General features: G+C 37.8%; 1 non-coding gene across 1 annotated transcript; it reads right to left on the minus strand.

The window, feature by feature from the left end:
- Positions 1 to 8,491: 8,491 nt before the first annotated feature.
- TRNAR-ACG (transfer RNA arginine (anticodon ACG)) lies at positions 8,492 to 8,564 on the minus strand. The gene has a single exon. It is a non-coding gene; the product is annotated as a tRNA-Arg (tRNA).
- Between the last annotated feature and the right edge of the window lie 6,885 nt (positions 8,565 to 15,449).

Consider the following 15,449-nt stretch of genomic DNA (forward strand, 5'->3'; position numbering starts at 1 on the left):
CTCAACGGAGTGAAGGCATCGAATCTGCTTTCCCACCTTGTGGCCCTCAGTGGTTTTAAAGTGAGACTACTGATATGTTCCTTCAAAACGGTAGGGAATAACCCTTTCTGAAGACACCCAAATGCCAACCTCTGTTCTACGTAGTACACCTTGACCTGCATTTTGCAGACTAACGAGGCTCAGTCGTCTGGACTCAGCAAGTATAGTCTTCTGTGGTGTTTGTGCTCTGTCCATGTGTACTTGTGATTGTCCCTTCATGCATTTCACCTTACCATCATCGATCGTCATATCCGCAGAGTGCAAGTGGCAGAAAAGGATGTAAAATACATAATAGCAATCAATCAATCAATAAATGTCTGGAAAAGAAAATCCAGAAGGAGGGAAGTTTTCCGACCCCTTTAATTAGAATAATTAGAACGCCGGTGGTGACATACATACACGTATTTCCAAGATATGTACCGGAACAAAGTTGCTTGAAATTACGATGGCTATGAACAAAATGCCCCTCAAAAACTTCTTCTTATTTAATAATAATAATAATAATAATAATAATAAAAAGTTACTACCCCCCCCCCCCCCGTGTACCCATCAAAGTTGAAGAATCCAATATTTTGGCTTTCGTTCGCCGCTGATATTGTGCGCATTTTATTTTCGATGATAATATCAACCTGCTACGAAGTTACGTTTCTCCTGGTGTGCATGGGGATTGACTGGTCGATAGAGACCAGACGTATGGAGGATGTTTCTGACTACACAAATGAGCGAATCGATTATCGAAAAAGTGTATGAATTGGACTTCTGGTTCTGCTTGTGGGTCGAGACAAATAATCTGCGTGTTTGTATTTTGTTGCTGATCGATGGGAATGCTCTTTAGCAATGTGAACGTCTTGAAGCAACAAAGCTATTGGGGGAGACACTGAATATCTTGCCGAGACTTGCAAGTTCGGAGACTCGCTGAATTAATATTTATTTTAGGTTGTAATGAATATACACGAACATCATGTACCTTATCAGAACATAGTTGGTAATGTTGTGTACGTGCAACCAATATCTGCTTGCGTTTTCCTGAAATCGAAGCGTGGATTTGTTTATTGAGTAACGACACAAGATGTTTTTTTAAAAAATAATAGGGAAGCAGAAAGGGATAAGAGGAATATTTCCTAGGGGGAAATTCCGTACATCCTAGATAGCATTAAAAATACACATTTAGCTAAAGAGCATCGTACCAAAAATAAATATTTGGCTAGAGAGCATTTATACCTAGTTCTACTTCTGCGATGCTTCCCCTCTCCCCTTACGTCATCACTATATTTATTTTACTGAATTGAGAAGAACAAATATTAATCATGGTTCGTTGCATATTTCTCTCTTTTTTTCTATCTTTTGTGTAAACGTATACATATGTCACTATATTTATTATTTTTTATTTAATCACAAGTTTCACTTTTGAAATGAGCCTCCCGATGACGTGGTGGAACTCTGTAGCATTGTAGTCAACATGTCTAATTTGATCTCTGGTGGGGCAACACTGCACGGTGGTAAATCCCACTATAAACTGTAGGCGCAGTCCTAATTAGCCTATCTGAGCATAAAGTGGACATAAACAAAGCAGTCACACATGAAACAAGCAAAGGAAAGAACGAGTAATTTAATATATTTGCAATTGTGTGGTCAATATAGTAACTACATGAGATAAGGGACCGTCATATGTATTGAAATATGTACATAGTATTAGTATATACATGAAAAAAACACTTTAGTTAATAGAAAATTATTGTTCTTAAAATAGGCAATGGAGGAATTGTAGGTGCAAAATAAAAAAATAGCATTTATGGCAAAAGTTGCCAAAATATGCAACATCCTTACTTACATTATTCTCAAAACGCATAAAGAAGCAATGATTTTTTTTAAATGCATTGACATATAAATCTTAGTTCTAGTGAGCAGATGTAAGCAGGGATATCATATTTTGTGAATTGAAAAAGATAACATTTCCTTTTAGATCCAGCAAAGAATTAAATGAATTATCACATATATTACATTGCACATCAACATGTGTGCTTTTCTCCTCGAACATTTATCCTGTGTATCAGTTTCCACGCTGGCTTCTAAACCTAAGAACCCTTTGTTGGCCACTGAAACATAGGTACCAGCACTGCGAACAGTAATTTCAAATTCACATCCGTCTTTAAAACGGCTGTACTTGATTTTTTTTAATGTTCATTTGTAAACTTATATTCATAATGTAAAATGTAACATTGTAACTATAAAAACACAACAAAGCACGCTAAATCAAGTTGATGCTACGGAACACTACGTTCAAATGTATGTAGATCATTGTTCCAGTGGAAATTCCTATCTGGAGAGATGTTTCTTCGATTTTGGGGATAGGTGGGGATGCTTTGTATGGATCAACATGGAGACACTGCAGTAGGTGGGAGATGCTTTTCCAAGTTATCCTAATTGGAGGATGACCCCCCCCCCCGGCTCTTCCTCCACTTCGAGCACTGACGTAGATACGAGTTCGAGTCCGAGATGACGCACGAGGTGGTTTATGTATAGATTTGTGATATGTTTGTGTATCGATATTAGCGATGATTGTATGTATTTGCATTAGCGATCATGTTGTGACTTGTTATCCTTATTTTCAACGTTTTAAATTTTTTGTTGAGGATTTGTAGAAAACACGGACAATTTTCCTCCGGAAAGAAAATCTGACCGAACGCCCTTTTTAGTATCTTAAAAGAGGACATGTCCGGGGATAAGAGGTAATCCAATTGACAAAAACTACAGTGTTTCGGTATTGAGGTCTGTTGTAGTGCATCATTTCTCCTAACGTACTGACAGCGATTATTTGAAATGTGAGATTTTTACGAGGAGCCACCATGAATGATCACAATACTTTCACCCCTTTTGAAAATGCCACGTGTAGGGTAAATCATCCATCTAAAACTCCCACTAACCACCTAGTGGGTAAACCATGCAGAAAGGTGTCAGTCCTTCAGGAAAAATCAACATTTCATTCTCTACTTTCTGCCTCCCTTGCATCCAACCCGTACCCTCAAGGAGTTGATGCAGACATTATTTCCATCTTCAGAAGATCCTTATAACCTTTCGAATACACCATCATTCATTTTTTTTTTTTCAGATCTGCGTTCTCCTCCTCTTGTCATATCGCACTACAACATCTACCTAATATCCTTTTCCCATTCGTTTGTTTTTGCTTTCTTCGTCGCTCCACCCACAAGCCTCCTTTCGATTTCCTTCAAGAGGGCAACGTACATTCGTTACTTCCTGCTACGGAGGCCCCACTTTCCTAATATAAACACCGCCTTCTATTCCTTTTTTTCATCAGCGTGTTTTGCTTCCTCTTCTTCCTTCGTTTTGCCGTGTGTTGCACAAGAATAAAGGCGCCAAAATAGAAGCTGGCGCACAGGGCCGGCGTGTGGGAAAGAAAGAAAAGAGAGCAAAAGGAAGAGAAAAGACGCATATCTTCCAAAAATTTTCCTGGAGGTGACTCGTAGGATGTTGCCTCGTGCATAACTGAGAATAGTTTTCCCTTCGCTAAATGTGGAGTCGGCGTGGGTGGGGGGAATCTTTGGTAGTCACGTTGAGCTCTTGAAACGGGAAAAGTCTCTCTTGGAGACCAAAGCATGCAGTCTTCAATTGGGTGGTGTGGGAGATATGTTATTTATTTATTTATTTAATTAAAGTTTCAGATACAGTACTGAAAGACCATTTTATACTGAAACTGTAGCAACAAGAAGAAAATAAAAACAATAATAAAAATGGAAATACCAACAACAAAACAAGACAATACAAGATGGCAGACGAAAAAAAAAAGAAATTGTTACACGTACATTCTTAGCGACTGTCGGAAACTGTGTTCTGACAAGAAAATATCGGTATATACAGGCAGGTCATTATACAAGTGGGGGAGCCTATAATAAAGAGACCGTTGTAGGAGAGAGGGCCTTGTGGCGGGAATGTGAAAGAGCTTTACGTTGTGGGTTGGCCGTGCGGGTACTCGTAGATGAAATTGGTTGACAAGGAATTCAGTTTTAATTTTGCCATTAATGGTTTTATGCAAAAATTTCATGTCTGCTAGTTCGTGACGAGTGTGTGGTGACTGGATCTTCAAAATAGACATAATATCTGTTTTATGGAGGTGTCTGAGAGAAGGAATTCTATGGCGAGCAATTGCGAGAAAAAAGCTGAGGACAGAATCAGTCCTGGAAAGATTAGTTTTAGAAGCCATAGTCCAGATGAGGGAGCAGTATTCAAGAATGGGAGAGATAAAGGATTTGAAAAATATGCTAATGGCTGATTGGTTTTGGATTTCAGGGAACCTGTAGAGAATACCAAGGAGACGCATGGCTCGTTTAGTAGTATATGTAATGTGATCATTGGAAGTTTAGCTTTTCATCGATGATAACACCAATATCTTTTTGAGAGGAAACATTTTTGATGGGAGAGTTTTCGAGAGTATAAGGAGAGATCAGTTTGTTCCTTTTTAAGAAAATGGTGAGGCAGGAGCATTTCTGAGGTTTCAATTCAAGTTTCCACTGTCGACACCACACAAGTAGTTCTGTAAGAGCTTGTTGTAGGATTAGTGAAAAGAAGGAACAGAAGTGAGCCTAAGACACTCCCCTGAGTATTAACTATGTCGGTCGCTGATGAAATGTAATTTTTTTCTACTCTGTGCCATGTTATTATTTTACGAATTTATTTAGGTGGTACAGTGTTTGACAGACACAATACCCTGCCTCCATTTACACATCCTTCAGCACCAATCCGGCAATCCGTAAGTCATTCCTCTCTCTCTATCTTCGGGTTCTTAGCACCCTTCATCCACGTCATTTTCGGTCGTCTACACAGAGAGAAAGAGATAAATAAAAGAAGAGAGATATTTTCCTCTCTTCTCCCTTTATTTTCTTCCCCTCTCTTCTTTACTTCTCACCCTCTCTTTCTTTTCACCTCTCTCTTTCTCTCTTCTCCCTCTCTCCGCATCCTCTTTTCTGGTAGAGCGCAGGGACAAGGTGGGACGTTCGCCTCACGAAATTTTAAGGTTTATTAACGTTTGTTAAGTCTGGTGGACAGGGTTCGAAATCTTAGTGGGGGGGGGATCTCCCCACCAAAATTTTTCGGAGGTGGGGGAGAGCGTTTGTTATAACAACAAAAGATAAGCATTTAGTTTTGATTTAAATATATTTTACTAAGGATAATATTGAAAACACACGCTCTCTCTTGCAAGAGATCAATAATACACCATTAGATCTACACCAACAGCAATGTATGTTTAATAAAGTAAAACAATAATGCAGGGCGAATATAAGTATGGAATCTTATTTATATTAATAGAAAGCAATAACTAAACAAAAACTATTTCATTTTAACTATTACATAACAAAGCTATTTCCAATGTTTTGTAATTTATTGACACCTTTAACCAGTTAGTAAAGGAATTAATTTGTTACTCATATGTATATGTATTTCATAATAATGTATTTATAAATATTTACCGGTTGAAGAACTCCATACCTCTAGGTAGGATTGTGGGAGGGAGACTGGCAGCCGGGTGATAGGCCCAGGCCCTTTCGAGGGCTGTCGAGCCATGGGTTATTATTATTTATTATAAATATTTAGCAATTTTTTTGTATATTTAATAACATTATAACATAAATATGTACATCATATAATTACATATTTGCGTGTGTAGATTAAGATCTTTCTTCCCCCCCCCACCAGTCTTCAATGATTTCGCACCCTGCTGGTGGATCTAGCACTTTCTGTGGCAGCCTTGTCTTCTTTCATCCTCTTTACACAACTGAACTATTTCAACTGTTTCGATTTAGCAAATCCTTTATTGAACGCTGTACGTTCATGATTTCTCTATTCATACTGTACGTTGTTTTATCTTTCCTTGAGAGTCAACAATTTCTCACTCCGTTGCTGTAGGGTCCACGTTATTAACGCCACTGCGAACATGAGAAGGAAGATAAGGAATTTTCCATTGAACTAGATTGGGTTTGATGCTTTTTGAGTTGCTCGCAATAACAAAAATACGATGTGAAATTAACTATTTATTTCTGAAGAACTAAATATTAATCATGGTTATATTCTCCAAAAAGGATAGTGATTTTGTCAAATATTAAAGTTTGTTAATTGCAGACGGTATCCGAAGTTTCTAGGCATTCCCCACCAATCAAATAGTGTTTGTTAGAAGTTATCTAATATTTAGAATTTAACAGTCTGTCTGTTAATTTACAAAAACAGGATACAACTTATTTTTTTTGTCAGTATAGGAAATTTGAATATTGATCTTGCATAAATATAGATAATGATTACAAATTGTAGCCTTATAATTACATCAATTTGGTTAACTATGTGGTGGCCGTTAATACTTTAACGGTCATGGTCATTTTTTACGACGGTAGTTGGAAGGCAGCTGAAATTGACGGTCTTACGGTAATTTCTCATATGCGAAACGCACATTCAAGCACGCACGCACAAACACAAACACATATTCATTCGAAAAATTTCCAAATAGTAGTAACCAACTTTATCAAATTGTTTTGTTTGACATATTTTTTACTATTAAACAACAAATAACAAACTTCTGGTTTGTATGAGTACGTTAGTGTCAATGTATCAACAATTCCTTCCTCAGTTTCCGAAAGCTAAAAAGAATAAACAATCACGTTGGAGAAGTACAACAAAGGATGTCAACAGTGACTGATTGCTAGCAGAAACTTCATTGTTTGCACATTTCAAGAATCATGTTGTTTCTAGTGTTAGTAAAATCAAAAACAGCGAATTCTCTCCTCTCTTTTTCCACCTGCTCTACTTTCTAATGGTTGTTTGTTTGCTGGGCTTTCACGTGCTCATGTAACCAGGCAACAACTGTCGCAGAGCGCACGCGACACGGCAGAGGAAGAATTGGAACAATGAAGCAACGGAGAAATCATTTTGGAAAATGTAGTCTTTTCCGACAGATGTGCCTGAGAATGGACGGCGGACAGAAAAAAGTACCACATCTTCCTGAACATATGTAGGATATTTCATAAAGAAAGTAACACTTTTAAAAATTGAATATGTGAAAATTGTTACAGAAACTGTGAATACGTTACTTGAACTATGGATGTCAGGTACTTTGGGAAGGAAGCGGATCCAGACACTTCCTCGGAGTGAAATTTGCACCGAATGACAGTTTTGCGAACACTTATTTCACCACATTTCAAACGATCCACACAAACTCCAACCAAAAAATATCATACCTTTAGTGTTGCAGATGTGAATGTGACTGTAACTGGAATATGAATTCATTATTTCTGTTCTTTATAGTCAAGTCTTTCAGTAGTCCAACGAATACAGTATTGAGCTTCTAATAGTATGCAAAAATGTGGTCACACGACATTGCAGTTCCTGGTATAGTTGGTTGAACATGTCAAGTGTAACCGACGAAATTGCATTGGTAATTCGCCGTTGCAGTTCGTCTACGCATTGTGGAAGTGGGGGAGTAGGGGCATAATTGCCTCCTCCATAAAACCCAAAGTAAAAATCACAGGTGTAATCGGAGAGAGTGAATTGGGATGAACGATGACGCATTGCTTATATGTAATGCGTACGAGTCATCCTTATAAGTGATTTAATTGAGAGAGAGAGAGAGAGAGAGAGACGAACAGTGTAAACGCGAGAAACCAAACGAGGAAGAGAAACAGCGTGAAAGAAATTTACAAGTGAGGAGAAATGGAAAAAAATAAGCCAGCGGGAGGCAGAGAAAGAGAAAAGAAAAACAAGCACCAGCGAGAGACAGACAAAGTGAGAGATGAGGAAAGTGAAAGAAAATAACAAATATAGCGAGTGACAGACAGAACAGGAAGCAAGAAAATCTAGAAGCGAGAGAAAGAAAGAAGAAAATGAGTAATCCAGAGCGAAAGAGATAGAATAAGAGGGAAAAGAAGGAAGTGAGTGTGACTGAGGAAAAGAGAGAAATAAAGAGAAAGAGAGAGTAAAGGAGAAAACGCCTTAGAGAGCAGAAGTGAAAAGGAAATGAAAGAAATATACAAATGTTAAGGGTAAGAAAGGAGGGAGAAAATCTAGCAGCAAGAAGATACAAGGAAAGGAAAATAATGTTTGGAAGTGGTCATGACAAGAATATAAAGGAAGGAAAGAAATGAGCAATTTTTCCTTATTCCACAACTCCTCCCCTTCCCCCGCTTTTCGATAGTATTTAATATACGATTTAGTGTCTGTGCAAAACGCAATAATTAATATTCCAAAAGAAAACCTCGCGTTCAAAATGTTAGAAGTCGCATTCTTCCCTCTCGACATATTCCGAAAGCTTTTCTAACTTTGTTAGATCTGAAATCATATCTTGAAGTCATTATATACACATCCAAGAAGACAGGTTCGTCTTGGAAATAAATTATCAATTAAAACTGATTACTGAACACAAGATAATTGATTATAGAAAATAAAAAGAATTTACCGACCCAGCCAGGATTCGAACCTGGAATCTTCTGATCCGTAGTCAGACGCGTTATCCGTTGCGCCACTGGGCCGCATGACTCACATTTACTACAAATCGACTGTTCTCGAGATTTCGTGTTCTCCGTATGCGTGGTTGGATTTGTCATGATCCAGAGGTCTTCTTAGTAAATCTTGGTTTATTCTAATTTGTAATGATGTTCTCTGTGATGCTTCTTTCGATATGATTTGCGACGTCTACACTCCCACATAGTAGATATTGGCGAACACGGGGATGTTCCCGAATGGAATGCAACAACAAATTCGAAACGGAGTAGAGGTTGCACTTTGTGGTGTGTGAAGAGGGCGGACCACAAGGATTTGGGTGTGCTATGATGATTTTGGGTTTCATTTTAACCTTACACGAGTTACACTCCAAAATACGAACTTACATCTCCAGATGGAAAGTTTTGGATAAACCTCTGGACCACATCTTCAAAAAAAAATGCATGTTTGATTTCCACGTCGTTATTATAAGATCCAGAGTATCAGTTATACACCAAATATTTTTTTTTTTTTTTTTTCTAATGTATATCATATATTGTTATAACTCTATCTTTAAATTTTAGTCTCACGCTTTACTTTGGACGACCTTTCATATAAACAATCTCATTTTTGGAATTTGGAAAAGGGGGCATTTTATTTCGTTTCCTTTCTTTTATTTTTGCTAGAATACAAATTAAATGAAGCTAAATCATAATGTTTTTATTACTGTATTTATATCCGTTCGGCTTTCTCCTAAGGTTACCAGATGACAAGCTTTAAAAGAAAGTGTTCCCCTGTGCATAGCACCACGCCATGAAGGCGTATAGGGGGCAGAGGCGAAGATATAGTACAAGCAATGCAAGCAGTGCTTGCATTATTCGAATATCATCTAATGTACATAATGTTTTAGCCTTATTTCGTTTCCATCGCACTCGATTTCGCGAAAAATTACGGCCGCAAACTCCCTCAGCAGCTCTGTAGCAAGCACCAGCCTCAATGCTTGCGGCTGCTCTGCGGGAAAATAACGCACCCGAAGGAGTCACATGGCGAAGCGTGAAATTCGAGTGGAACCCGTCCACAACGCTTATACCAAAAGCTCTGCTTGCTGAGCTTGCGTGATTCCCGAAAATAGCCGAGCTCAACCGAAAGCATAAGGATATATTGCCACCAAAAACTACGAGTAAAGAATATTTGTCTTCATGAACACGTAAACAAGATCGCGAATATAAAAATAATTCTTAGTCATAAAATAACTAAAATAAGTTATTATCATTGTTCTAAATTCCATATATATATATCATTTTATATTACAATTTATTTTAGATTTCGCGAATTGTAAAACGCGTAAAAAGATGGATATTGGGAGTTCGGGCGAGATGGTAAAGGGCGGGGGTTTGTGTTGCAGGAAGTGAAATGTCTGCACCCCCGAGAAGAGTTTTCCCAGGGAGGGAGGGAAGATTCGACGGACCTTGGTCTGCACCCTGTGTCCAGCTCGGTCCAGCTCAAATTACGTCAAAAGTGTTGACCGCTACCAGTGTTTGCAACTGCCAAATTATTTACACAGTAATTCAAGTGAGCTGTTTCACAAATTTTACAACCACATTCAATAAATTGACTGCTTTTGAATAAAACTTGGGGTGAAAATAATGCTATCTAAAAAGAACTCTCTACTGATATTTACACAGCACAATTAAATCGTATACATTGTACACATTATGAACATAAGAACATGTTTTAAGTTTTATTATTATGACACAAGTGGTGCTCCCAGGATTTTTTGTAGTAGTCTCCTCATTTTGTCATCTTTTCCTGCCTTTGACTTTCCTTTTCTTAGGAATACTGGGCCAAAGGGGGGCCAACCCTCTCCCGGCCCCGGCCCCACCTCTGTATGACACTTTATTACTTAAATATTATGTATATACTCTTTCTGCTGTAATGATTCTGATTCCACCACTTAATTTCTATCTCCATACTGATATATCTTTCCTTCCCATGAGGGTTAAAATGAAGGAAATAGGTTGGTATCACTTTCGGTCGTTTCAGAGATTTCCAAAGTGATCTTGCGTGGATGCTTTCCAGATGTGGAAAGAGCATGGGAGTGTCTTCACGTTTTGAGAACCTTGAGGCCCTAAGATTTGTTGAATTGTTCGATAGCGGGAAATTTCCTATATATGCAAAGGAGTTTGGAATTTATTGTGGTGAGTACATCGTCTATTCATGTGTTTCTTTGGTTTGAAATGAAATTTTTAAAGTGTGTGTTTAACTTTTTATTTTAATGTTTGACTCCGAATGCGATTTTTAGGGTGCCCACAAATCCTAAATTACAATCAGGCAGTGTAAATTAAATAAATGAGTTATTTTACCTAAATCCGTTTGGTCACCGTTTGCCCACATTAAAAAATAATGAACAAATAAAAGTACTAATAAATAAATAAGAAATTACGTACCCCTTTAGTCGTATGCGGAAAGTTCGCATATGTAAGACGTTTACTACCATACGAATAACGTTATCTGGAATTTCGAAAGTAAATGTGACGTTTGAGGATCATATGGTTTATTTTTAGAACCGTCAGTTTATTATGATATTTTGACAAATCCAGCGACCGGGCCAATGAGGCTATAAACCTTTAATCCCTCTCTTGGCGTGCCATTGTACTACATGTTTTGTTGTACTGAAACATTGCTTGCCTCCTTCGTAAGACTACGCTTCGCTACTGATAGGGGGTGTGGGGTATCGCCCCACACCTTCTTGATCCGGTCGTGAGTGGGGGTGATGTGATCAGCATCACACCTCTGACCGCCTTTACCCCACAGGGTTTTCCCCAGGCACTCATGTTATTCGACGCTGGGTGGTCCGGTTCCAATGTTAGAAAAGTTCCCGGATTTGAACCGACCGGGGATCGAACCCGGGACCTTTAGCATGGTAGTCAGACGCGTTACAGACTGAACCACCATATTTACTATGCCGGTACTATTACACGGTTGTGAAACTAGGTCTCTTACTTTAAAATAAGAACGTAAATTGAAAATAAGAACACTTACGAGAATATTTAGACCTAAAACAGATGAATAAAAACATAATAATGAACTGCATAAACTATATTCATTCTTTGTTGGAAGAAAAGTTTTTTGTCTTAGCGCTTGCAACTGAGTGTGTTGTATTTCCATGGGCGTCCGGAAGGGGGGGCAAGGGGAAGCCGTGGCCCCCCCTGGAAAGTGAAAGTCAACCAAAACTTATGTATTTCACACATATAATTTCATTTTAGCCACAATAATATGTGTTAATTATTGCATTAACACAATAAATTCAAATTTAAGCAATGTTTTTTAGGGAACTACACTCTTTTGGGGGGAAATGTGACTTGGAAACAATATTAACAATAATTTACAAATATGAAATTTTGTTAAGAATCTTGAAGTTGAAGCAGTTGTCTATACCCCCCCCCTCCCAAAAGAAAGGACATTTCCCCATTTTCCTAAAACCCCACCCGGACCATTTTTAGGACCCGAAAAAGAAGACATGTCCAGGTAGCCGTAGTTTCTCCCCATAGCGAGTAACGTAGAAACAAATACAGAAGTACAAGAGAGAGAGGGGCAGGGGGTGTGATTCTTGTTGGATAAAGATCATGCACGTTGAACTATAAAATACCTTGGTACTGAATACTGTTTAAAAATTAAATTGAACAATAAGCAGTCAAATTGAATTTTTAATTTCTCTCTCTTTTTTTCTTTTTTTAACAGTCGAATAGTAGGATGAGCCACTTTTAGATATACTATAGAAGAAATAACGAATAAAGAAATATTCCAACAATAATGCTCGCGAAAAATCATGCGTGAAGTTCATTGTTCCAGTTAATGGCTATTGTGTTCAAGTGCATGATATAAATCTGGTGAAGAATATGGTAACGTGCGTACAGTACAAGCTGCGCGTACGAACGTATTCATGCTTCAAGTTGCATTAAGTCAGTGTTGCCAGATCTTGTTTAGAAATCAGCAAGATTTTTATATACTGCAGGCCTTCAGCCAGAAACATCGTGTGACTCATCCTTTTAAACATTTTTAGAACACTTTTCATTCATTTCGTGGCCTTTTCAAAGCAGGGTTTCGCTTTGGTAGATGGATTCACCGAGCTGTAATCCCCAAGCCCCTTCTACATCTGGATCTGATTAATTATTTACAGTAGGTTAATCCGTGATACAGAAAAGTTCAAATAAACATACAACCGAAATTCTCCCAAAATAATCCATGAATGCTGGTGAACAGTGGCGCAGGATCGTTTTTCATTTGGGGGGGGTACAAAATTCAGCCTCCCATATATATATAAACACACATACTACTGCACCTAGAAATACATTTCGGGGGTCCAACCAAGTGTTGCAATAATAATAACAATAAAAATAATAAATAATTATAATTATAATAATTATATTTAATTAAATTAAAATATTAATTAAATATGTAAGTTAATTAATATTGTATTGTTGTTATTACATGAATAGGTAAAAAATAGTAAAAGAATAGAGATATAACAGCATGTATTCATTATCTAGCTTACGTGTAGTTAAGATCGCCAAGATTTGCATAAAAACAACTGCTCTGGCAAGGAATTTAATGTCAAATAGAAAAAAATAATTGAATATTTATTGAATAACAAATAAGGAGTTAGATCCAAATAACGAAAAGTAAAGTTTCTGATTAATATTTTATGGATATTATCATTAGTTGTGTGCATAAATCTTTTGGAACCCTTCAAAGCCGTATGAGCCAAATTCCTTGCCTTCCAATAAGTTCAGTGGAAATAACCATCGATTATACAGAGCATTCCCTGACATTCGCTACGAGACTCGGCAGCAAGCGGCCCGGCATCAGCGCTTGTCTTTCCCGGTGAACGGGTCCGCGACAGTCGGTAGAGTCGGCTATTAAAATTATAGTTTTCATATTGTGTGCTAACCTTGACTACAGAAGGTGTTGAAAATGATGTCCCTCTGCTGCAACACATTCCTGGCATCTCCGAAAGAAATTGGCATTTACACGTGCAAGTTCGTCTACTGTAATTCTCCCGATTTCTCGTACAATACTCTCTTTTAACTCACGGATGGCGTGCGGATTGTCTTTGTATACTTTATTTTTTAGATTTCCCCATTTTTCTTTCCACTTTCATTCAGAACTGACCCAATTACTCTAGACTTTTTTACGAGGTTTAATATAGTGGTCCTATGTGGAACGGGAACACTAGGAAATTTCGTTGCAAAACGTCGTCGCACTTCTCCACAATTCCTCTTTCAGAAGTAACACTCGACAAGATAAATCCTTTGTTGTAATATAAACTTTTGTGGTGCCATATTAAGCCACAATGTTCAACACACGGACACGACACAACATAACTTCCGAGGGAAGATTATACTGGCGTCAGTATGCAACGTCAACAGAATGGGAAAGAGAGCGAAGGCAGGGAGAGCTAAAAAAAACAGACTGTAGCGTGCGACTGTCGCGGACCCGTTCACCGGGAAAGACAAGCGCTGATGCCGGGCCGCTTGCCGCCGAGTCTCGTAGCGAATGTCAGGGAATGCTCTATAATAAATGCTAAACAATTATATTTTGATTATTTACTTTTACGTCTTGGTAAGTCTTTCGCGGGAGTGTCTGGACCCCCTCCTAAATACGTCTTTGATACTTAGGTATAATGTTAAGCCATGGGAAATATTCTATTTTAGAACAGCACACACGAATGTCCTGTTATTTAATGCAAAATTTGCAGAACTATTTTTTCTTTGTTTTTCTTAGAATTTATGTTTTTTTTTAAACAGATTTTAAAACCAGATAACAATTCTGAAACATATAAAGCTCTGGACTTCGTTCTGGCCTTATTTGAATTTAACGGAACGAAAAATCAGGAGTTCGAAATGTGAAAATTGCGAACAAAGATACATCTATTCATTTTAATGCAGGTTGAGATTAAAGGGGGTGAGGAGGATCTTGAGCCACCCCAACCAGGAATAATCATCTCCCACCCATTGAATATAGAAACCACATTATGAATATATCATACTTATAGAGTTCCACTTCAGTTCATTCTAATTTTAAATTCACATAGAAACGCATAAAAATATATTTAAACAATTTATGGCAGATGTGTACCACATCCAATGTCTTTTGGATTTGGTATTTACTCAGACATCTGTAGGGCGTTGTATTAAAAAAAGAAAAAAACTTAGTTGATATGGTTCCCGACCAACTCGTAAGAAGTCTAACTTTGAAATATTTGTGAAACTTTCACAAAGCATTTATTTGTTATATAATTAGCTGTACCTAATGACTCTTCAAGCACTGAAAGTACTATCATTACATATGCAAAACCGAAATCCTTCAAATGTCAGAGGAAGCAAGGAAAGGCATACGCTCAAAATGTTTTTTTTTTTTCGTTTCAATCTTTGGTGGACAATATGAAGAACCACCCAAGGTCTCTTTTCGTAAGTAGTAGTATTACATGCAGATACATGCGTGTGTTTTAGGGTGACATGTCAATTTCTTGTTTATGTGAAAAGGTAAACTTTAATGTAAGCAAAAGCATGTGCGCGTCACAGTTCAAGATTTTCGCATCTACAAAGAAAATCCAAAACACATTCGCACCTCGCCAGCCTCCGTGGCGGAGGGGTTGGCATAACGCGCTTTGACGCCAGAGGTAGGGCGTGTGAGTGTTCATCAATTTTATGATATCATCGCCCATCCTCATCTTTGCGATTAGCCAAAAGTGGCAGAAATGCGAAGTAAAATAAACCAAATAAATCAATCAAACATTCTTATCTCACTCAAAGACGTTGCGAATCCAATCCAAAATCTACCAATAGAACCTGCAGTGAGTTTCATTTATCTCGTGCATTCATCTGACTAATGTAATTTTCTTACATATTGACTTTAGGGTTTAACTTAAAATG

The sequence above is a fragment of the Lepisma saccharinum genome, chromosome 3, assembly GCF_977018435.1.
Source record: "Lepisma saccharinum chromosome 3, izLepSacc3.1, whole genome shotgun sequence".
In the NCBI taxonomy this organism is placed as follows: domain Eukaryota; kingdom Metazoa; phylum Arthropoda; class Insecta; order Zygentoma; family Lepismatidae; genus Lepisma; species Lepisma saccharinum.